Source organism: Ixodes scapularis, unplaced genomic scaffold, assembly GCF_016920785.2.
Source record: "Ixodes scapularis isolate PalLabHiFi unplaced genomic scaffold, ASM1692078v2 ptg000597l_1___fragment_1__unscaffolded, whole genome shotgun sequence".
NCBI lineage: Eukaryota > Metazoa > Arthropoda > Arachnida > Ixodida > Ixodidae > Ixodes > Ixodes scapularis.
In genome coordinates, this window is record NW_024610006.1 from 2,667,896 (window position 1) to 2,693,593 (window position 25,698).

The 25,698-nt window shown below is 46.4% G+C and overlaps 1 protein-coding gene across 1 annotated transcript in view; it reads left to right on the top strand.

Annotated features, from left to right (window-relative positions):
* Positions 1-25,698, top strand: part of LOC121834129 — a 474,916-nt gene that overhangs the window by 200,829 nt on the left and 248,389 nt on the right. The window lies entirely within an intron of this gene.

The window sequence follows — 25,698 nt, forward strand, 5'->3', positions numbered from 1 at the left end:
CTCTTCATCAAGAGCATTGGCGTGCACGGGGACGTGTTTTGGAAAAGGCAGCCATACTACGGAAAACATACAATGTTGCACCAACATGAGTAAAAATTCAAGATGGGGGAAAGGATTCCAAGATCTAAATTTTTTAAATAGAATTCGATTTTAACATGTTCCAAATTGTAATATAGTACATTCTGTGGGACGTGGCTGTCCGTGAATGTTCCCTTAGAACCACCTTCAACCCTCGCTTTGTTTGTGTCCGTTTGGTTTGAATGAATGATTGACATGTTTCCAATTTTTATGACACTATTATGTACTCCTTGTATTGTACACTTTCTAGTACTCTCATCACACTGCAGAAGTGTACAGTATCCTGTACGATTTTTTGGTCCAAACACAACATTCATGCTTTGTTTCACTTTACTCATACGGATTAGCACTAGAAAACAGATTTTACCATTTAAGTGGAGGCCCAACTGGCCCACACTAGCTCATTCCATTACGTAGTATCTTGGGTGAGAACTATTCAGGTGTGATAAAAAACCCAAAAATTTGGCAACTGCAGATTTGTGTAAGCTGTGTCAAATTCTCTACCTATGAAGACACCACCTGAAGTGCACCAGACGTGTTGATTATTCAGTTTCCTCACCTACCTATTTTTTTCCATAAATCATCAGAACTTTCTGTGGTGCCTCAGTGAAAGATATGGGGTACACGTACATAGCATTGCAATTTCTTTAGCGATGCAATGACAATTTTTTTTTAATTTCGAGGTTTATTTTATACTAGGAAGTTTAACCAAATGAGAAACATAATGAACAACCATGCACTTGCATACAAGTACCAAACACAGTACTGTACAAACTTGATACACCTCCATATTTTGTGTAAATAAAAATTTGTTTCACGTGGAACACTGTTCACTGCAAAAAAACCTGTCAATAAGTGCAGTTCAAGCGTGCCTAACGACACCTTCCCTAGTTAAACTGGACTTTCCCTTTAGCGCAGCTCGTCCTCTCTTAAAACAACATAGTCATTCCCTACAATGACCGATAGCCCATAAGTGCAATAACGACAGATATCTTTGCAATTTCAAGATATGTTTATGTAACGTAGAAACTTGAGATATTGAAATAAAGAATAACTAACCAATACTTCGTCTCATCCTAACATCAACTAGCCTGTGAGGTTACAAGCGCGAGCTCCTTGCATTGAATCATACTACCTCGGCTGCACGAGCGCACGTTCACCGGGAGTACCACAGCTACTCGTTCACGATTGTAGGCTTTGCAGTTAGTCCATCTCAGGATGAAAAGAAGTGTAGAAGAAAGTACATTCAAGTCGACACACTTGCGAGAGCAGCTGCTTAACCACACAACACAGATATAATAAATAATGTACAATGACACAAATCTCAATTGACTCCTGAGTGCAATGTGTTGCCTCTGCTACACTGTACTTGTACCACTTGTACGCCAAGAGGGGCGGTTACTGTGCAGCGCCAAAGAAAATGTGTTTCTGGAGCAATTTCTTGATTTTGTATGCGTCAACAAATATATACATTGTTAATGAGTGGAGACTTCATTATAGACCTGTCCACTGTATCTGCTTCGCAAACTCTATTTACCTCTATTCTCGAATCAAATGGTTTTAACAATTTAATCGAATGTCTAACATTTGACCTCTTCATAACAAATAATGATAATGAACATGGGTATTCTGGCGTAATACTCAGTGATGTCAGCGACCCTTTCACCATTTTTTTTTTCATTTATTAGAAAATTTCGCAGTAAAACATCAATACCACTACAGGAACCAATATTTGCTCAACAAATGAATGCCCAAAGATTGGACATGTTTTTTAATGCCATAGGTAATACTGACTGGAGCTTAGTATACATAAAGAAACAGCAGATGAAGCTCATAACATTTTCTTCTCTTCTTTAACTAGGATTCATGAAAGTTGTTTTTCATATAACAAATAGCGAAAGGCAAAAAGTCGAGAACGCCATGGGTCACACCTGAACCAGTTCGTAAAATAAACATACCGTAAAAAAAATCTTTTTAAAAAATTTATTAAAAACAGGGATCCAAGTCAATTATGTGATTATAAATCTTTCCGTAACAAACTGAATTCCGTACTGAAACATGCTAAATTGAATTACTACAGTTGAACCTCGATGTAACATAGTCGGTAAAATTCGCAATTTACTTCGTTACATTGAAATTTCGCTAAATCGAAATTTGGCTTTAGCATGCGAAAAAAAATTCCGAAACATTTTACGGGTATGAAAACTCACCGAAAATGACATTTATTTAGGGGCGAAGTAGTCCGCGAGTTTTGCTTGCGCCTTGTCCGACAGTAGCAGCGGCGTCATACGGCGTTCGAGCGCCCAGAGCGCTTGCACGGCATCCTGCTGCCCATGCGACGCCGTGTACCTCCTCAGTACGTCCATTGCGTCGAGCACTTCCCGAGTGCTCGTGATCTCGGCAGTTTCTTCAGGATGGCGTCCAAAACGTTTGCTTTCTCATCCAAAGAAAGAACTTTACGTTTCCTTATGGCAGCAAGCACGTAAGTGAACCGCCCGGTTAAAAAATAAAGCTGTTTAGTTTAGGCAGTTTAGGCGGTGCCAATGTTTCCAACCTACACAGCACTCTTCACCGCACAGTTTACTTGCCCCCTTGCCACCCTTGCGCCCACAGTGATGCTTGCGCCGCTTGCCCCCACGCTCGCAAGACGATAATCGGTCTTTTCGGTCTTCTCCTAGATGGCACTGCCCGTGCGGTCGCGCCATCACGTCGCTCCCCCGCTGAAGTTGGCTCCCGCGCTACCCGCGGTGCAGTGGAGTGGACTATGGTTATCAGTGAATGTCAGTGGTGATGCTGGTATGCCGTGTTAACTTTTTGCTCGGCATTTTCTGGCCAACCTCGCGGAATCCGCTTTGCCGCATGCCTCGCCGGTGCTACCGGCGCCGCATCCTCGGGCAGCCTAAGAACGTTGGAAGGCCTGTCCCCGTTAAGTAACCTATCAAGCGCTCGCGTTTGCGCATAATTTTTTTTTTTAACCACAATTTTTTTGCGAAGTTGTTTTTTAGAGTTGATTTATTTATTGCCTTCTATGGCAATGGCACTTCGTTATAGACTTAGACTTCGTTATATAGAGACTAAAAATACATGGGGTCTATGGGCAAGAAATTATGAAAAATAAAATACTTCGTTAAATCGAAGATTTCGTTACATTGAAGTTCGTTATATCGAGGTTCGACTGTATAACAATCTGTTCAATAATACCGTAAGACAAAAGGGAGATATTTTATGGAAACTCAAATTTTATAAAACCAGTTGAAAAATGTTCTCGTTATAATGTTGAACTAGATGGAAGCAAACTGCCCGACTTACAGGTTGCTACCACTTTTAATGATTACTTCGTAAATTTGGTACAACCAGCAAATTATAGCATAGATCCGTCGGTAACATCGCGATATGTTCCTAATGAATCTACGTTTTTTCCTACTACAATAAGTGAAGTGATTAGCATGTTCCTAAATCTTAAAAACTGCTGATCCCAGAACATAAGTGGATTGCAAATTAAACCCATCAAATATGCCATTGATATATTTGCTCCTCCACTCACGTACATTTTTAACCTCGTTTTAACAACCAGTGTTTTTCCAAAAGTGCAAAAGGCAGAAGTAACGGAGCTGCACAAAGGTGGTGACAAAAACAACCTCACTAACTATAGGTCGATATCAATTTTACCGATACTGTCTAAGGGTCTTGAGAAAATAATTCATTCAAGACTAACCAACTTGCTTAGCCCTTAAAAGCCCAAAGGGAATATGCTTCCCACTTCGAAAAAGGCGCCATAATCAATTGATGCAAATTTTTTATTTTTTCTGTATTGTGGCGCCATCTAGCCACATGCCTAACAAACTACACAAAATTATTTTGAAGGTTTTCGGTGCATCCACAAGGCGGCGAGAATGGTTTTTTCCCGGCAAGGTGGCATGGCTTCGGCTCTTTGTGCTCGTACAATTTGCCGAAGAAACTTTAGCCTGAGGACGGCAAAAAACAACTTCTAAAGGTGCATATATTTAATTAATGTCTCTACGGCATCTCGTGTATCGATTTTAACCACTTATAAGCATGTTCATTGCGTTCATTAGATGCTGTAATGGTTTTTCCCGACCATAGGTGGTGGGAATATATTTCCCTATGGGCCTTTAGCAGAACATTATACCTGCGCTTGTTTCTCCACATATGTCGAAGTTCTTGTCAGTGGACGAGGCACTGGATGTCTTTTTCTCCCTGCCTGATGACCCAAATCAGTCAAGTGACAGCGAGGAAGAAGAAGACGGCGACGATGTTCCGTCGGGTGCGGTAACCCGTTCGGAAGTCCAGCCGAGTAGCACAGCGTCACAAGGAGCAGCACAGGTGAGTGCGTATGATGTGCACTCAAGTGATGACGCCAGTGATGATGAAGAGACTGCAAGTGAGTGGACAATACGTTCGCTTCCCACCGAAGCAACATTCCCTATTATTGCTGCCAAACACCTGCAACTCCTAAGCTTCCTCCAACGCACACGCCAATAATGATCTTTGATGCCCTGTTCGGAGGTGCTTTGACCATACTCGTTGAGCAAACGAACATATACGCCAAAGAAACCAAAACGAAAGCTTGGCAGGATACCGCAGCTGAAGAAATGAAAGGATTCCTAGATATTCTCATCAGAATGGGCATTCTTCAACTTCAAAACAGACGGGACTACTGGTCCACGGACAGCGACCTCGGAGTGGCATCAGTTAGCCCAGTGATGCCAAGAGCACGACTTTTTCAGCTTCTTCGATCACTGCATGCCAACGACAACAAGACAGCGACTAGAAAAGGAGACGTCGGCCATGTCCCTTTGCACAAACTTCGACCTCTTATCACAGAGCTCTCCGAAACATTCAGAGCTAGCTACCAGCCATCTGCATACCACTCAATTGATGAGAGTATGATTCTGTTCAAAGGAAGGAAGTCATTCAAACAGTACATGCCCATGAAGCCTATCAAATGTGGGTTCAAAGTATGGGTGCTTGCTGATGCTACAACTGGCTCTATTAACCAGTTCGAAGTCTACACGGGCAAAGAGGGCGATGGCGGTGGGCTCGGCTACAGGGTAATCCAGAAATTCACTGAGGAACTTGTCGGGACGGAGTGTCTGGTAGTGTTCGACAACTTTTTTAGTTCACCCGAACTCATGCAAAACCTGTTTGACCACGGGATATATGCCGTGGGAACTGTCCGTGCACAAAGAAAAGGTCTTCCTGATGTTGTGAAGAACAAAAAGAAAATCAATGAAGGCGACCACAACTACAAGGTGAAGGGAAATGTTGCTGCGATCCAGTGGCAAGACAAGCGGCTAGCCAACGTAGTAACAACAGACCACGATCCTTCAGAGACGGTAACAGTGGAAAAGAAAAATAAGGACGCGTCAAAGAGAAGCATCAAGTGTCCACTAGCAATTGTGCAGTACACGGGGGTGGAACTCATGAAATGTACTTGGGAGCAGCCACGGGAGCAGCTGAAACAGCCGTTTTAGAGCATGTTGGGAGCAGCTAAAACTACATTCTGGAGAAGGCTAGGAGCAGCTCAGATCAGTTTGCATTGCACTTCAGCTTGTGTCTTAGATAAGCACGGGAACAATTTCAATTTTGCTGAGGAGCAGAGATGAACATCAGTGGTTAGGGACCCAGGCAGATGGGATAACAGTGTAATAGATGCGAAAACTTGAAACTTTGTGAGCCTTAATGAGAATCAAAAAGCTAGTACCTGATGTTTCTGAAGATAGCGTCCTTAATATTTTCTTAGTGGCTTTCGGCTGCTCAAAATGCAAACCAGCACTACTTATCGCACAACCCGCACGTGATTGACATAGTAATTATATGTGCGAACCACGTGACGAGCGTAAACAACGGACATGCAGTTGCACGGAGGAGCAAAGCAACAAATTTCGAGTTTATCCCATTGTGCAACTCGATATCGAAGCAGCAGGCTACGATTAACGAAGTTATCGTATTTGAAGCGATAAGCAGGAGCAAGGTTAAAGTACGCCGAGCAGATAAGTAGAGCTGCTGGCCGGCAAGGTAAGAGCTGCTGGCCGGAGAGGTTTCGGATCGGACCGCGTTTCAGTTCTATCGAATCACGATTTATCTTACGAGAATGCGGTTCCAACTCCTAAGGATGAAGTACTAAAAGGAATCTTTTGCTCATTTGCTTTCGACTGGATGGCGTCCGGATCCCGAGCCGCAGAGCCTCATGCAATCTGGTGCTTAACGACTCGACCTCACCTCGGCCGACTTGCCCTACCGCTTATGGTTGAAGAATAACAATCCAGTCGCAGGTCGTGTAGCGCTTAGAATCCGAGTTTTTTTCGCGCGCTTCCGACTCGGGATAGACAGGGGGAATAAACACAACAAAGGATTACAAGGCCGACCAGGCTAATCGCCCTCATTATTGCCAATCGAGTCGATAGAAACCGAAACTAAGACGAAATAAAGAGTTTTTTGGCGCACGTTTTGCGATTTGGCGCATAATGGCGCGAGGTATTGGCTGTGGCGCAGTTTCTGCAACATGGCGCAGGATGGCGCAGACACATGCGTCTGGCGCAAAATGGCGCAAATGGCGCAGCCGTTCCACGCCTGAGTACACGAAGCACATGCGGGGAGTAGACCGCTTTGATCAGCTGCGAGAGTATCACACCGTTACTCGTAAGTCAAGAAAATGGTGGATGCGAATCTTCTACTTTCTTCTGGACTGTGCTCTTGTGAATAACTTCATCCTTTACCAGCTGTCAGAGGGGGAGGCGAACCACCAGAGTTTTCTCCTAATACTTGCACGCCAGTTGGCCAACGGCTATAATGGAAGGAAAAGGTCAGCCACGACCGCTTTTCGACGCGTCTTGCAGCAAGCAAGTACCAACAAAAACCTTGGCGTGCCAGATGAGGTGCACCTGTCCAACGGGCCACATTACCCACAGGGCAAAGCAGCCTACAAGAGGTGTAGGTACTGCTCCACGGCCAAAAATGACAAAAGATCAAAGATCACATGCACAACTTGCAAAGTACACCTTTGTGTGGTGCCCTGTTTTGCCAAGTGTCACCAAGAGTATGTGTGGCACTGAAGGCCCAGAGGGAAGAATATTCCCATGCCCTAATTAATGGCTTTAAATTAGTATTTTCATACCTTTTATTATTTGTGCTTGTGCAGCAATAAACATTATTTCTAGCGAGTTTCATGTTCCTATCACTGATAGAAACATTATGGGCTTTTAAGAGTTAACAAACATAATATTCTATCTAACTCACAATTTGGTTTTCGTAAACACAGGTCGACAGAAACCACACTATTAACACAAAAAGAATGAATTGTTGAAGCATTTAAGAAGAAAGAACTCATACCTCGAATATTTATTGACCTTAATAAGGTGTTTGACGACATAAATCATGATATACTACACCTTAAGCTTCACGCTTATGGTATTAGAGGAAGCGCAGCATTATTAATTCAATCTTATTTACAGCCTCGGTCTCAATCTGTTTGTATAAACTTTTCTTTATCTCCACTTGACACTATTACAACAGGTGTGACCCAGGGCAGCACATTAGGCCCTCTTCTCTTCATGCTTTACATTGACATTATCAACATAATGACATCAGCAAAAATAATAGCCTATGCCGATGATATGACTTCTTTTTACTGGTACTGACCCGACTGATATAGCTTCAGAAGCAAATAGCTCTTTTAGAAATTTGCAAAGATACATCATTGCAAACTGTCTGCAAATAAACCCTTATAAAACTAGAGCGATTTTCTATAGACCCAGAAACAAATTAACTTGTAGGCCAACATATCTTCATTTAGACAACCAGAAAATAGAAGTTGTAAGTGAAATGAAATCCTTGGGTGTTCATTTTACAGAACACCTCACATGGGACTATCATACCATTAATCACATCCGTACAAAGCCGAATGGCTGGTAAATAAATGGGCTGGTAATAATGCCGAATGCCGAACAAAGCAGAATGGCTGGTAAAAAATGGGCTGGTAAATAAACATAGATACAGCCTACCATGCAATATTAAGAAAATGTTATACAATGGCTCATTTTGTTCCTCACCTAACATATTCTAATCTCCATATGAGGTACAACTAATAAACATAACACACATATCCTCCTTCGTGCACAGAAAAAGTCAATTAGAATAATAGCAAATCTCGCATAGAATGAGAGCACTGCTAATTATTTGCAGCAGTTAAACATCCTAAATATATCTTTCCTATTCAAACTAAGACTCACGTGCCTTTACAGATCTGCCCTACTCGCAAATAACACCTTCATAATTGAATTTTTTAATCTAAACAAGCATCTCACAAGCCATAATACACGACATGCAGAACCATGGTTTGTGCCGACATCTCAAACAACATATGGACATGAATCAAAAAGGCACAATCTAGCTTACTTACTAAACAAATTGATTCAATATCACGTCATACTTGAGGTTGTCACCAAGCCCCACGTGATATCCCTGTTTATGACGCTTACTGACACTCACTAACAAAATCTCACGTCTTTTGTTGACTACTGCTCCAATTTTATTGTATGTGTGTAGTTTTGTATTTGTTATTTCATTTGGTTTGTAAATGAGTGATTAGGAAACATTGTCATCACTGCTCTCTCTGCCGTTTCAATCGGGGCAGGGACCTCGTCAAGTAGCTGAATGCAGCTTTTTGTCCTTGCCCCTCCGCTCCCTGGAGAGGAAATAAAAAGTATCATATATTTTTTCAATACTCTTATGTGCATGTGTTTATTTTTAGGTTTAGAGTGGCTATGCTATGCTATGCTTGACTTTTTAACTGCAGGGTGGCATCACACAAGCACCTTATTTGCTTTGATGTGCCCGTTTTCTTAAAGAGAGCCGATGTCTGTGGTAATGAATTTATTAGTAGTTGTTGCGGCCGGAAGCGGGAACCTTGGCCAGAGCCGCCAGCCTTCTTCCGGCAAAGCAACAACAATCGTCGAGCGCAACGCCATCACGCCGACTAGGGTCGGACGTCAGTAACCTGTACTCTAACAATGTATTCACGTTTCTCGTCACCTATAAAGAACCCGAGTTACAAAACGTTGTGTTTCCTGACGCGCTAACAATGACGACGAGGATGGGATAAGGATAGGACAACCGAACGCCAGTACATGAACGTTAAGTGGTGTTAGTCGGTGTGACGGTGGGGCCCGGGAACAAAGGAGAAGCGGTGGCCGCCATGGCGCAAGCTCAAGCCCTCTACGCCGCGCCGATCCAGTATGACCCGGCGGTGGAGAATCGGACAAACTACGTGGAGCGACTGGAGGCATACTTCGACGCCAGCAGGGTGAGGGACAACGGTAGGAAACGTTCGATCCTAATATCCGCTTTTAGCCCGGAAGTTATGCATGACTGCGAAGCTTGGTGGCGCCAAACAAACCGCGAGACGAAACCTTCGACACGATCATGAAAGCGCTTACGCAGCACCTCAGTCCGGAACCGTCCGAGATCTATGAGACGTTCAGGTTCCAGTCACTAAAGCAAAATGAGGGGGAAAGCGTCGCGGACTACCTGGCCGAATTACGGAGAATCGCAGACCACTGCGGTTTTGGGGACGCTCTAGACAACAACCTAAGGGACCGATTTGTCATCGGACGGTGCGAGAAGACGGTGCAGAGGATCCTCCTGGCAAAACCAAAGAAACTTACGCTCAAAGAGGCGCTGGACACAGCGTTGGCTGCGGAGTTAGCAATGCGGAACGCCGACCGGCTTCCTGGCTCAAGTTCGCTACGCACTACTGCAGGGGACGTGAATGCCTTGCGGTTTAAGAAGCACAAGGGACGTCAGCAGGAAACGTCTCAGACGAAGACTGCGCAGCCCTGCATTCGTTGCGGAGACAGCTCTCATGACCAGCCAAACTGTCCACACAAGAAAACGACGTGCTTCACGTGTAACAAGCAGGGAGATTTGGCGAGCCGGTGCTTTCGCACTCAGTCGACACCGGCGGTCAACCGAAAGAAGCAGCAGGCCAACCTGCTCACGGAAGAAGCACAGCTAGGACAGGCAGAGGAGGCTTTCCACTTGTTCACAGTGCACACTCCAAAAGCTACGGTTGATTCAGTCAACGAAGTGCTCCAGTGGGGAACAGTAGAAGTGACCATGCAGGTTGACACTGGCTCCCCCGTGTGCATGATTTCTAGGGACACATACTCCAAGAATGATAAGGTCTGGCCACCCCTACAGGAAACTACCAAGGAGCTCCACTGCTACCTGGGGAAACTACCAGTGCTGGGAGTCCTGGCGATGCCAGTAAGGTATGGAAACAAACAAGTGCAAGGACAACTGTACATTGTGGATTGTACGGGTCTATCCTTGTGTGGTCGAGACGTCATCTAAGCATTGAACCTCCTGGAAGAGCATCTAATTGGGAGCATGCAAACAAGTGACAACCAAGTGCAGGACACGGTCAAGAAGCTGAAAGAAGACTTCAAGGATCTCTTCTAGCCGGGGACGGGGTTGATGAAGGGACCTGTGGCCTACATCAACTTAAAGAAAGAGGTAAACCCCAAGTTCTGCAAGGCCTGGTCTCTTCCCTATGCCCTACGTGACAGGGTAGGAGAAGAACTGGCCTGAATGTGCAAAGAGGGGATATTGTCTCTGGTATTCCACAGTGAGTGGGCAACGCCAGTAGTGCCAGTGACCAAGGCCAATGGAGGTCTCAGGATCTGTGGGGACTTTAAAGTAACCCTGAACATGGCATGCGACATCGAACAATACCCACTTCCTAAAGTGGAGGACATCTTTGCACCTCTGAAGGATGGCCATTGGTTCTCGAAATTGGATCTTCGGGAAGCCTACTGCCACGTGGCCTTAGATGAAAAATCCAGACAGGCAGCCGTGCTCAACACCCGCAAGGGTCTCTTCTGCTACAACCGGCTGCCATACGGCATCGCTTCAGCACCAGCGATCTTCCAAAGGAAAATGGAGGCGTTGTTGAAGGACATTCTGGGAACGCAGGTTTTCTTGGATGATGTCTTGGTGGCAGAAGGCAAAGACGAATTTGGGCAGACGCTGCGGAAGGTTCTGCAGAGATTCAGGAAAAATGGCATCCGACTGCGGGAAAAGAAATGTGTGTTTGGTGAAGGTTACCTACCTCGGACATTGGATCGACCGACGTGGGCTGCATCCATCAGAAAAGAAAGTGGACGCCATCGTGAAGGCTCCTGCACCTCGCAACCTCCAAGAAATTCGGTCCTTTTTAGGACTCATCACATACTAAAGGAGTTTCCTGCCTAGGATGTCTACACTTCTGGCTCCGCTCCACAACCTGCTGAGGAGTGAGGTGAAATGGAAATGGGGAACAGAAGAACAGGCTGCATTCGACGGGGCGAAAACAACCTTGCAGAAGTCCAACCTTCTTGTGCACTATGACCCAAGTAGGGAACTCATTTTGGAGTGTGATGAGTCACCAGAAGGCCTAGGAGCAGTGCTGTCTCACTGCGTGAATGGCATCGACAGGCCTATCGCCTTCCAGTCAGGATCCCTTACCAAGGCTGAGAAGAACTATTAGCAGCTGGAGAAGGAAGCGCTTGCGCTCATTTTTGGGGTAACGAAGTTTAGGGATTACCTTCTCTGCAGGAGCTTCACCCTAAAGACAGACGACAGACCACCAACCTTTGGTGGGATTGTTCAAAGAAAGCAAATCGATTCCAAGCATGGCTGCGGCACGCATCTAGAGGTGGGCACTAACGCTTGGAGCGTGTAAGTATGTGATCAAGTACAAGCCTGGGTCACAAAACCTGAACGCAGACACTCGGTCGTCTGCCGATGGCAACTGCCCCAGATGGAGCAGAAACCGAAGAAGCCCAAGATATGGGGGTCTTCACAGCGGACATGTTGGACGCCAGCCCAGTGTCCAGACGACAGCTAGAAGACCTGACGGGGAAGGACCCAATTATGCAAAGCCTACAAGACACGATCAGCAGAGGTTGACCAAAAAGACTTTTGGACAGTTGCCTTCAGCCATACTGGCATCATCGTAATGCACTCACGCTGGAAGGGGCCCTCATCTGCATGGCTGGAAGAGTGGTGATTCCAGAATGTGCACGGAGGGCATTTCTATTGGAGCTTCATGATACTCACAAGAGAGTCAATGCAACTAAGGCACTGGCACGCACGCTGGTGTGGTGGCCAGGCATTGACCGTGACGTGGAAGAGTTGCTTCACCGGTGCACAGTGTGCCAACGGGCGGCTCCCATGCCACCGAGTAGGGAGCCACTGGCATGGCCAGCAACTAAACAGCCGAGGTCAGGCTGTTTGTGCAAGGGACTTTGGTAATGAACCCCGCTGGCTGAGTGGAACCATCACGTAAGAACTTGGAAACCGCATGGCGCTGGTGCAAACACCTGGTGGGATGATCCGCAGACATCATGACCAGCTACGCCTGAGGCTTGAGGTCAACACACCTGACCCTCTGCACCAACCCAGTGAGCGCAATGAGGATTTAACGTTAGAATGGGGCCAATCCTCAGTGGCTCCAGAGACTTCAAGGGCCACCGTGGAGCCAAGCAAGGAGCAGCGTCCAGTGCAACAACACCGACCGCCCGAGCGGCTGGACTTGTAGTTCCACCATTCCACCAAGTGTGGGGGAAGTGTTGCGGCCGGAAGCGGCAACACTGGCCAGAGCCGCCAGCCTTCTTCCGGCAAAGCAACAACTGTTGTCGAGCGCGACGCCATCACGCCGACTAGGGTCGGACGTCTGTAACCTGTACCCTAACAATGTATTCACGTTTCTCGTCTCTTATAAAAAACCCGAGTTACAAAGCGCTGTATTTCCTGACGCGCTAACAGTAGTAGTAATCTTATTATCAGTAATAGTAGTAGTATTATTGCTCCCAGCAAGGACAGATGCTGTTAATATTATTATTATTATTATTATTATTATTATTATTATTATTATTTTTATTATTATTATTATTAATAATTGTCGGCTTAGACGGACCCGTCATTTGACATACCGAAAGCGTTGTGTGAATAAAAAGATTATTATTATTATTATTATTATTGCGCACAGCAAAGGACGCATGCTGAATCTGCTCCCGCTGCTTCTATGGAATACTGCTGTTTCTACACTGTTCAGGGTGCCAGCTATGTGCCCACACCAAGTATACCTGCTGGACGGAAAATAAGACCACCTTTCTGCAATCTGGGGTAAGCTCCTTAATCTGCAAGAGTTGCAAAACATCAGCGGGGCTGCTAGTCCTAACAGCAGAAGCCAGGCCGGATTTGACGGAAGCGTCGTTCAGCCACCACTCCGCACCGCCCTCCCCCACTGCTTCCACTCGTTCGGAGAAACCTTCCTCTTCCCCAGGCGGTCCTCATGCAGACATGAAATCCTTACAAGCCCTCCTCCTCAACTCCCTCGAGGGGATCTCGTTCCTCACACACGAGGTCGCTGCTCTTTCATGACGAGAACGCGCAGCTCTGCCAAGGGTATAGGTATACCTCAAAGCTGCACGCAAGTGCCATACTGTCTTAGCGGACTGAGCTCGGAGCTGTGCGTAACACTCGGAACCAATGGAACCGGCCGGCAGGAAACAGCTGCCTTTTTCCTAAACTGCGGCGATGAGCCGCCACCATCCCCTTCCTTTGGTGACCCTGTCCAACCTTCAGGGCATCCATGCCATCAAGCTCCATCAAACTTCAATGGGGCTGGGTTCCGCAAGGAGGGGCCAAAGGTCCCCAGGGCAAGACGGCCGTTGTTGAGGGCAAGTGTGTCAGCCAGCTGTACACCTGTGGCACTGCCACCCTCTCCACCACGTCGCCAACACGCTGTGCACATGACGCATTTCGGCCCATCTTGCGATCCTCCGAGCCTTTAAACCCACATTAGGAAGCAGGGCCCTCTTCGCGAGCTTGCGTGCACCCGACTGAAGACACGGCATGAAAGCTACTCGTCCTTACGAGTGATGGCTGCAAATGAAGAAATAGAGAAACTTTTTGATCCCCTTCTCTGGCCAGAGGGAAGCCTTTTCAACGAGTTGACAGGTCAGCTGAATGAGAGCCACACATAGCAAGCGGTATTCGAAGCGCCTCTCTTCCATAATGCCGGAACAGATACGTAACCTAGACATTTACTATCAGAATGTCCAAGGTCTTCCCACAAAAGCTAACTTTTTTTCTAATGTAACCCTAACTGATGTGTCTATTATTGCGCTAAACGAGACCTGGCCTTGTTCTAACATTTATTTATCCAATGTCTTCCCACCTAATTTTGCAGTACTTAGACGTGATCGTGTATTCTCTACTAGGAAAAAGACGTTGGGAGGAGTGCTGAGAGAAATTGATGCGTCCTTACAACGTGTTAGGCGTCCGGATCTTGAGACATTGTTTGAGTCAGTGTGGATGAGCTGCCATGTGCGAATGGCGAGCATATCCTCCTGGGCGCTTATTACTTGCCCTCTGACACGTCTCCAGATGGTTTTCGCCAATGTCTACTAGGCATTGAGTGTACAACCAAGGCCCTGAATAAATTCAAATTTATAGTTCTTGGAGATTTTAATGTCTGTAACATATGCTGGAAAGCAGCCTCAGTGTCCTCTAGAAGTTACTATATTATTCAGAAATCTAATTTCTTGCTGAATTTTTCATCATTTACAAATTTAAAACAATACAACTGTATCTCAAACACCCAGGGCAACATGCTTGATCTATGTTTCGCAAATCTAGACTGTACAGATATAACAGAGGGTATGTCAAGCTTGGTTTCCTTGCTCCTCTCCTCTCTCTCTCCCCCCCCCCCTCCCTCCCTCCCTCTCTTTCCTCCCCTCCCCCTCCTCCTCCTCCTCCTCCTCCTCCTCCTCCTCCTCCTCCTCCTCCTCCTCCCTCCTTCCTCCCTCCCTCCCTCCCCCCCCCCCCCCCCGGACGGACATCATGCCCCACTGGAGATCAGTATACCTATCTGACATGGCATGAGATGTTATTCACGGAGACATCCTGAAGTGAATAGACACAATCTTTCCGCTGGAGATTACGTTAGTTTGTACAATCATTTCTCCAATTACGACTTGTCCTCAATCACTCCGTGCTCCCGACGTTGCCCAAAAGGTTCACGATTTCGCTCGCATCGTTTAAGAACGAATGAATCAATTCATCCCGTTACAGGGGGGGGGGAACACCGACGGCCGCCGTAGAGGCAAAGTGTGTTTCTGATGAGCTCTGTGTTGCACACCCAAAAGTTCAGAAAAATCATATTCTGCACAAATTAGTGATTACCACCATATTCTATTAAGCAAAAGGCACATGAAGACACCAGTTTTTCGCCGGTGAGTGCAATTGTGGTGAAATTAGGAAGACTTTCCCGAGCGGGAAGGCTAAGCCTTCTGTTAGCGTTGTAGGCCTAGCTAATAATACGGCGATGAATCAGGCCCCGCCCGGTGGAACCGATGCGGGCTGCACGGCTGTCACGTATGCCTCGGAAATCAGCTTGGATATAAATAAAAATAATTTCATCTACCGAAAAGATGCAAGTGCAGCAGATAACCAGGATTACCCATCGTCGGGAACGAAGAAAACAAGGCAACTCTGGATTAACGTAGTCTTGAAGGCACAGCGTCGACGAGCTCGGCAACAGCTAAACCTAACTCAAAAGCAAGTCACACTGCCACCTTCGCTTTCGTCGCCGAGGCAGCTGAGAAGAGCTACGACCCGCAGACCTGCTCCCACGCCCACACCCTTTCCCCTGAAAGAGTTTAAGCGAATTTTGCGACCATGCAACGGACTCAACGTAGGCCGGCTCCAAGCGTCCTCACTGCTCTAGCCCAGCTTCAGGGCACCAGCACAATGGGGCAACAAGCCAACAGGTGCCTGCAGATCAACCAGAGCCAAAACACTGCAATAGTGAGCATCCCATCTAAAGTTGCTAAACTATTACTTCACATAACCCAAACCAAGATTGGCAAAGCAGAGCACACAGTGGAGGTCTGCGGACTTGCGCCAAACGATGCAGTAAGGAGTTTTACAAGAAGTCCAAGCCCAGTTTTCGATTCAAGAAATCATGAAAAATATAGACCAAGATGAACTTTACCTGAAAGACGCAAGGAGTGCAGCAAAGCACACCCGGAAGAGAAGCACTCAGGAGAGACATACTGCGCAAACTGCCATATCAGGCAAATTGACACAGGGTGACACCTTTCTAGCCAAGAAGAATGCAAATGCGTGTCTCCAGAAGAGACCAAAGGATCCGACGATGCAAGGAAGGTTGCAACACAACCGCACAACAACGAAGCGTGAGGAGGCCGAAACAAATAAAACAGATTCTCACCGCGTTAAAGATTTCCCTCCGCTAAGCAATTATCACACGGGGCACACCAGGTAAGCAGACGTACAAACAAGCCCTTAGAGCAAAAGGCGAAACAGCACGACCCCGAAATGGGAAAGCAGCATCCATGTCAAGCATCCAAGACGCTGCCAGTCAAGCCCAATGTGGCTTAGGCAGGTCTGACTTCAACCTCGCTTTGTTCATATGCAATAAATTATTATTATGTCCTCGTTTATGGCTTCATGGACAAAGACATTCAGCTGGCTCCAGGCCAAGCCCACCATAGCATTCTATCCAAAGCAACAAGCCCAAACGTCAGCTCGCAAAAAGTATAAGAGTCGATGAGACACGATTCATGGGGCAGCAATGTTGACCAGGCGGAAGCAGAAACCAGGACCTTTAGACAATGCCGCAGCTTCATCTTCTCTTGAAACGCAATATCAAACAAAGAAATGGCTGCATGCATCACTCACCTTGCAGACATCTACGTAGCCGCTTCCGTTGCAGTCTTACCTCATTCCTGATCTAGACTGCAGAGACAGCAGATGCCGTTCAGCGAACACGCTGCCGCTCGAATCAAGCCAAGTTCTGCGGGATGCACCAGACAAAATATGCTCGTGAGCTTGTATCATTAACACAATCACATTTCATATGCCAGAATATCCTACCTTAAGATGACAAGTGCTGCTAAAATGTAAATGAAGACACAGCCTACTGTACGTAAATTTTCTGGATGTTGCACCATTTTGGCATACCTTACAATAATAATAATAATGCTTTATTTGAATAATGCCCCAGAACGACCACTAGGTCATGTGTGGTGGCACATAAAATGGTAGTACATGACTTAACACAATGTACCCCATTTGTAAAAAAGAAAAGACTAACATGCAATCAGGAATTGAAAAGATAAAAAATTAGCTCCCTTCTAAACACTGATATATCTGAAAAGATATTAACATGAGAGGACAGTTCATTACCACAAATCTGCATCCTTACCATCGGTGACAATTTCGATTGAATGGAGGGGTAAAATATACTAAATTCTCTAACAACACTGTTACAAAAGCAAGAAAGAAAAACATCACTTATTTAAGCCACCAGCAGACATCCAGAAAAAACCACCTTGGGACCTCGCGATACTGCTCACACGCCAGTCTTTCTCGGCAAATTACCATGTGCAGTCTCCACATTAACAGTGCGCACGTTCCGACAGTGTACAAACAAAAAATAGGCAACGACAATAGCGAGAGGAAAATGGGAGCTCGTTCGTGGTGCCGTGCCTCGCATCTCCCCTGTAGACCAAACTGACCATTTTAAACCGAAGCAGCGCCAACGGGCATGGCCTAAGAAGTATAAACGTAAGCACAGTATCTCTAACCCTGCCATGTCCACGATGTGTGAGCATCGACAGCTGCTGGAGGAAGCACGACAGGTTGAACCTTGCTTTCCCTCGGAGGGGTGGAAGGGAGATTTGTTTTTGAAGGCCTCGAAACTAAGCGCTCATCTAGCATGCTGCAAGGGCTTGATCGTGGACGGCGAGTATAGTTTAGATGACCGTCAAAGTTCTCTAGGGGCCTGAGTACCCTTTAACAATTCCTGAGGGGTGTAAGAGACCCATCATAGCTTTTTGAGAGACCTGTGAGGTCTGTCCCAATCCTTTTCGTGAAACTACAGCCCCTATCAAAAATTATTTTAACGGGTCTCTAGGTCAGCTCATGCGACCATTCAGGATACATTCCGTCGGGGAAGCCACTCGGCCATTTTGCAACGGGTTGCGCGACAAGTTTTAGAAATATAGGAGACATTCCCCAGTCCCTTCCCGTAGTGGCGCGGCCCCAGCGAAGAGAAAACGGGCACGCACGAAACAACCCGTTGTGGAAAGGACGTTGCTCCTCTCCACTTCAGCTCTTAGTTTTCACCATTTCCCCCTTCACACGTTTTGCTGTTTGATTGTAGATAACCTGTTTTAGTCAGTCGAAATGCAGTCTTTGTCAGAATCTGGTCACCCTGTTTTTTCTCAGTTTTTGGAGACCAAGTGTCGCGTTTTCCGGGTTCAGGGTCTAGTTGGAGGAGTCCCGGCACACTTATGACACAGAGCTCTGCTTTTGCTGATTGTTTAAGGGCTTGCTTCGGTATCAAGGAGGCAGCCGGGCATGCTACCTATATTTCGTGTGCAGGCTTTTTTGCCCCTACGTGCCGAACCTTGGTTTTCCCACGACAGGCTGTTTGTTACTTCCAGGATTGCATACGTCTGCTCCTTAAAAACCGACGACCAGTTTGCGCTTTCCACTATTCCCTCGCTTCCTCCTCTCCCATGATGAGGAGGAAATTCTGCCTTGCAGAATCTCGAGTCTGGTCGTCGGCCTTTAACCCCGAAACGCAGGGCCAAACGTAAAGATTCACAGAGGAAACCAGGTCCGGGAGACAGATGAGTCGATGGCCGTTAGGTCTCTCGCTAAGCCGGAGACAAGGTGCCTCTGGTTCTTGTAATCGTACCTCTCCCATGATGCTCACAGACCAGGCATGATACTCTGGAATGACTGGCATACTTTTCTTCTTGCTCGATCATCTCCGCTTACGTTTCTCAGCCCCAAAAACGTGCTTCGGTTGACATGCGCCGACAGTTCGGTTTTGCAGCGAAGAGCAGTTGGTTGGCGTCCTGCATTAGGCTATTTCCTACTTACACCAAAATTCATAGCATGCTAACCCAGGAGCCAAATAATTGTGGCCCGAGAGAGTCTGGCCCGAGCCAATGAGATTATTTTGTCTCCGTTAAAGCCCCAAGATCTGTACCATTCTTCCCACTAATGAATGTACTCTTATTCGACGTATCTTTTATTTTAAATGTAGAACCTGGGTATAACTGTAATATTTGTAACGCTGTCACTGGACCCATCAAGTGTTCATCTCGTAGTACGTAATCTGCCCACCCAAGTCTCCGATTACAAGCTACCAGCACTGGTTCAGGGATGAAAATGTTTGATAGCTCAAATTTCTTTGTGTAGCAGGAAAAAATGGTGCTTCTAGATAACTTTAAACGACGAAACTCAGTGGCCAAAGGTCAGAGCAGCACAACTGACATTGCTAGGTCAGATATACTTACGAAACAAAAGATCTGGTGGCTGTTCCTTGTAGCCTCTACCCAAGATTGAGGTAAACAACAATGGGCGATGCAGGTTTGCAAGACATTATTTACATGGTTGAGCAAGCCAATTAAATTACCGACATAACATTTTTTCCTGCCAGTTTGACTTTCAATCAGCAGGTCCTCTCGAAAGTCATAAAACCATACCAGTAGCCCCATTTTAGTACAAGTGCACTTTCAGACAACTCCTGGAAATGTTATGCGAGAACATTCATGGCAAATACGGTTCCATTTTTGTCTGCAGGTGACAGATGCTACCTCTGGAGCCCTGGCTACTCACCCCTATTTCTGGCAACCCCAGCAAGAGGCAGCGCTCAACAACAGCGTGTTGAGCGGTGCGTCTTGTCGAGTCTGGCCTCGGCCAACACCGCTCAACACGCTGTTGTTGAGCAATGCATTGGTAAACTGAAAAATCAGTTCCGGTGCCTGCAGAAGTACCACGCTCTGCACTACGACCCAGAAAGAGCACGTAATTTAGCAACAGGATGTGCTATTCTGCACAATGTTTGCTTACACAGCTCCGTTCCGGAGTCTGCCCCAGACCCCTTTGTGTAGGAAGAGTCTGACTGCGGGTACAATGATGACAGTAGCGACACCAACAGCGACACTGGCACTAGGAGCCTCAAAGAAAGAACACTAGCAATGCAGCGTCGGAAAGTCAGGAAGGTGGACGCCCTCTCTCATCGAGCTTGTCATGCTCTGCGGTGTTGGCATGCTTGCCGTAATCATTCAGCTCACTGGAGTCGCGCTGTGCAAGCTTAATCATATCTCATCAAAGACTGGGAAGCACAGAAGGTGTACAGTTCTACATCCATGTAATGTGGGTGGCTGCACAAATTTTAGCTCTGATGTGGGAAAGTCAAATTTGGGGGTTTTACGTGCCCAACCTATGACGGGCATCTGGCACCTATGACGGGCATCTGGCACGCCCCAGCGGAGGACTGAGGATTAATTTGGACCACCTGCGGAGCTCGGTTACACAGTGCCTTCTCTGCAATAAGCCTCCGTCATATTGCGGGCACCTCGGTCGGGATTCGAACCCGCCACCTGAGGACCTGTAGGCCGGTGCTCTCGCCTCAGAGCCACCGAGGCGGCTTCTGATGTGGGAAATCACTTATTGGGTTGGGGTGAAGGCATGTTTTTGCATCCACATACATCATGTGCACGCAGAACTTCACACATTCTATGCTCACCAGTTCGTTGCAATGACATGCTCTTAAATCGTAATGCAGATATTTTTTTCTTCCCTTTTTACTTTTTTTGTTTCTCTTTATAAGCCTAAGCAGTCAATGTAGTCCACTTGTTTGCTCTCGTAAATGTCTCTGTCAGGGTTTCTTTTGGTACACATTTTCATAAAATTTGGCTGATAAAACACTGTGTTCAAAGAGGTTTTGACAGAGCTTTGGTGGGCCGATACAAATTTTTTTTTTGAGTGGGTGCATTTTTTTAGTTGCACTACCTGCACCGGTGTGAAAAAGTGCAATGTGGTGTACTTCTGGCATGTGTAAGAAAGTGCAAGGTGGTGTACTTCTGGCATGTGTATCGAGATAGAACCGTAAATACATTGCCCTACAATTTTCTTCACCAGTGCAGGTGTGGCTAAAAAGATGCACCTAGAGTCGGTGACAGGTCAAGAACGAAGTGGAAGCTCCTCCCACCCTTTTCCACTTCAGCCGAGCAAACGTTAAAGGGCAACTCCGGTCCATACTTTCGGTTTTGGGATTATGACTGTTTTTAGTCCAGTCAGCGTCCCTGAACTGCAAGGTGCAATTTTTTTCTCGTTATTGTGCGTAGTTCTACAGATATGGACCCCTCAAAGTTTTGTTTGGGGCGCGGCCAACAAACCCGAAACTAGCCGCTCGAGGCTCCGGCAACGCTCGAAATCAACCGCTATGTGAACGTGACGTCAGGATCGTTCTCGTTCAACGAGCACGCACGCCGAGCGGCACCTACCTCTGTTGCGCTAGCCGTCTAAAGATAGGAGGTAAGCTGATTTTGTTTTAATTCTGTATACGTGGTAGTTATCCAGCATATGTAGCAAGGGCTAGTGCATATACCCAAAAGCTAGCGACTGGAAAACCCGTGAACTCGTACGATTCCGTACTCGGCGGCCGCCGCCATGCGTGCGCTATGCCGTACTCGTCGCTTGTATACCCAAAAGCTAGCGACTGGACAACAAGTGAACTCGTTCGGTGCCGTACTCTGCGGCTGTCGCCGTGTGTGTGGTCTTCCGTACTCGTCGCTAGACCTAAATTGTCATCGGGGCTCTGTGGATGGAGCGGCGTTGCTCTACGCTGTGCTGCCAGTGACGTACAGTACTGGGGGCCCTCTCACTTTCGCGCTGCGGGTCAGTCCCAGACACGAAGCTTTGAGGCTCTACGGCGCGAGCTGCGGCGTCCGAACACACGAGTGCTGGGCTGTACACCTCTGTTTTTTCGTTCTTTTTTCCTCGGGCGCATAAAAGCCGAAGTCCAAAGTCCACTCATCGAACAGCGTTCACCCACACTTTCTTCAATTTCCGGTCCGTTCGAAACTTGTGAAGAAGCACCTCCGGGTTGCACAGCGGGTTGTTTGAGCAGCCCACAGCGCTACAAGTTGCGCTCGGCATCTTTCGAGGAACAGCTGGGCAGTCTTGGGCGCACCGAGTTGCTCGCTAAAACGAGTCTTGAAGTCCTCACAAGCAAATAAACAAAAATCTATACCGAAGCTACACGGGCTACAGATAAAAGCAACGGCTAAACACGCCAATCGCAAGCCGAAGTAGCTGTGGTAGTGGCTCAAAGAAGCGCACTACGCGCAACTCCTGGACCAGAGGAAAAAAAGAGAAGGATACTGACGTCACGGCCCAATGTTGCTTTGGCGATCGACAAACCGCTTGCCGCCCGCAAAGGAGCAGCGGCTTGCGGCGGGTCGCATTTTTATTATCGGCATTAGTTGAGAATGCGGCGTCCCACGGACGTAATATTTTGGCTGGGGTCGTAATTTACAGAGCAGTCGCTTTCTTGTATGGGATCGCCATTGTCGCGGCTTGGTTTGATGGCAGAGTTATTGCTTTTTGGTGACACCATATTCCAAAACTTCCTTGGGTTACCATTCAAAATAAACAGCGAGTCATAAAAACAAAACTTAGCCAATTTCAACTTTTTATTCTAGTTTTTAAGGGCAAAGTTATAAGCACCCAAAGCTTGAGGTGTTAACACGTTTAGCCTTTGCAAATAGCCTTTTCTTGTTATGCAAAAAGAGCAGCATTTTGGTGAACCATGGGTTATTTGAATCAGTGCATACTCAGGCTGTCGGAACAAACATATTTATAAGACTGTTCATTTTAGCTTTAAATAATGCCGGTTTCCTCTACTGATGGAAGAGGACAATTTAAATGTAATGGTCAAAAAAGATTGTCAACCCATGATCTATTCATCTATAATCAGCCTCATTATAATCGCGAATGATCTTGGAAATAGAATGTTTGACGAGAACGGAGTGGCAAGTCGACATGTTGTAACCTATAATCACGGAGCCCGTCGCAGTATTGAATGGACTTGACAAGGTCCGGTGACGTAGTTAGTGCAGGGGTGGAACTCACGAAATGTCCTTGGGAACAGCCACGGGAGCAACTGAAACAGCTGTTTAGGAGCAGGTTGGGAGCAGCTAAAACTATGTTCTGGAGCAGGCTAGGAGCAGCTCAGATCAGTTTTCATTGCACTTCAGCTTGTGTCTTAGACACGCACGGGAGCAATTTCAATAGCGCTTAGCAGCACAGATGAACATGAGTGGTTAGGGACCTAGGTAGATGGGATAACAGTGTAAAAGGTGTGAAAACTTGAAACTTTGTGAGCCTCTATACTTTCCAGACTCGTACGTAACGTGTTACAAGATTACTTGTAATTGATTATTTTTACTGCAATTTTGTGACGCTTCGATTACTTCCTTTAAGGGGTAATGATCTTTTTAGTTGAACTAATTTTTTGCTGTAATCGATTACAAAATTACCCCCCATTACAATCTTCCTCATTTCTTTTTTTTTTTTTTTTTGGGGGGGGGGGGGGGGGGGGAGGGAGTTGGAGTTATTCAGCTCCGGGCAACGGGCTTTTTTTTTTCGAAATTATTAAGCACGAGGCTGTGAGGATTAGTAGGCCACTTTACTATGCTTCTTTTTCGTGGGTACATTTTTATTTCTACACCGGAGACTACTTATGGGTATGAAAAATGACTTTATCTAGCCTCTTGTGAGGGATTAGGTGTGTGCCATCACTCACTCAGCTTTAAGCGCGAAACACACGTACAACCAAACCGTCCGATCCGACGTGCGGGCTGCCGGAATGACCTTGGGGGGCGAGGGGGTTCCGCAGCATCGGAGAGCGTTGAAAACCCTTGCCTCCGACCGTCGTATTGCGCGGTCAGACGTCGGATCGGACGGTTTGGTTGTACGTGTGTTTCGCGCTTTAAGCAAAAACAGTCGAGGCTTTCTTTTTTTTTTCTTTAACAACTGAGCGCGAGATTCCACGGATTATGCTATCATAAAAAAAGTTTGAATGAAAAGTAACGTGGGAAGTAATTGCTTACTTTAGAGTAATTTTTCGATTACTTCTTTGAGGCTGTAATTGTAATTGTAGTCGGGTACTTTATACAGCAAAGTGATTGTAACTGTCATCGGTTACTTTTTCAGTGACGGGTACAAGTCTGATTATTTTCTTAGTGGCTTTCAGCTGCTCAAAATGCAAACCAGCTCTGCTTATCACACAACCCACACGTGCTCGACATAGTACTTATATGTGCGAACCACGTGACGTGCGTAAGCAACGGACGCGGAGTTGCGCGGAGGAACAGGGCACCAAATTTCGAGTTTATCCTATTGTGCAACTGAATATCGAAGCAGCAGACTACGATTAACGAAGTTATCGTATTCGAAGTGACAAGCAGGTGCAAGGTTAAAGTACACCAAACAGATCTACCGATCGCGTGAAAGCTGCTGGCCGGCAAGGTTTCGGATCGGATCACGTTTCAGTTCTATCAAATCACGATTTATCTTGCGGGAACGCGGTTCCAACTTCTAACGATAAAGTACAAAAAGTTTGAGGACACATGCGAAGTAAAAAAACATTTTTTTTGTAAACAGACCAGATGGAAAAAGAATGTTATAAAATAAAATTAGAACGAAGAAAAAAATTTTAGAGCTATATTGACGGCACAAAATGATTTTGTAGTTGCGCCCGTGGGAGCCGCCGCAAGTCATGTGATAGACCTGTGCGCCGTCTCAAAGTCGACTCACAGTCACGCCGCCGCTGCACGCTGAGCGTGGTGCGCCGCCGTCAACTCATTTCTCCACACCGCCACCGCCGCGCAAGTTTGTCTACCCCGCAGCGCTGCCGCCGTCATCTGACCGGCACACAGGTCTATCACGTCTGCTTCCGCTTTTTCAGGAGCTTTCTTTGGGTTCGAAAAGTTACCGATTAATCTTTGTGTTTTGTTGCACTTGAAATAAAGATGAATAACTAACTTTTAGAGACCATAGGAAGCTTCCGATAGAGCGGAAGCACCACGTGACAAATAGCGACCAGTCACGTGACAACTAGCAGCCACTTTTCCGCAGCGCCCGCCGGCGCCAACTACAAATTCGTATAGCGCCGTGAATATAGCTCTTAAAATTTTTATTTTCCTTGTGAATTCGTTTTATGACTTCCTTTTCCCAACCAGGCTGTTTAAAAAAACTTTATTAGTCCTTTGCATGTGTCCTTTAAGAAGTGCTCGAGCTTCCTTAGGCTTCCTTGCTGGAAATCCTTTGTATTCCTGTTACTAACAAGTGCACCAAGTGAGACACTTCGGCCATTATTGAACACTTTGAATAAACAAATATGAATAGTTGGAAGATGTTACAAAGCAGTCTACATTGATAAAAATTCCTTCTTTCTGCATGTCAAGTTCGCTTGTGGCGTAATCTAAGATTACTACGACATACCAGTTAAGGAAAGTTGGTCTTCAAATGCGGACACCACACGCGAGCCACAGCGAGCTACAATGGGGAGCAGTGCCACGCTTGAGAAGCCCATCGAGGCACAGATGTTGTTTGGTCTAGCCACAGTTTACAAAAGGGCCGCTGCAGCATGAACAGCGGGACTGCGACTGCTCGCTTTTAACAATTCTGCAAAGCGGACACCTATGGCAGTTTTTCAACTGA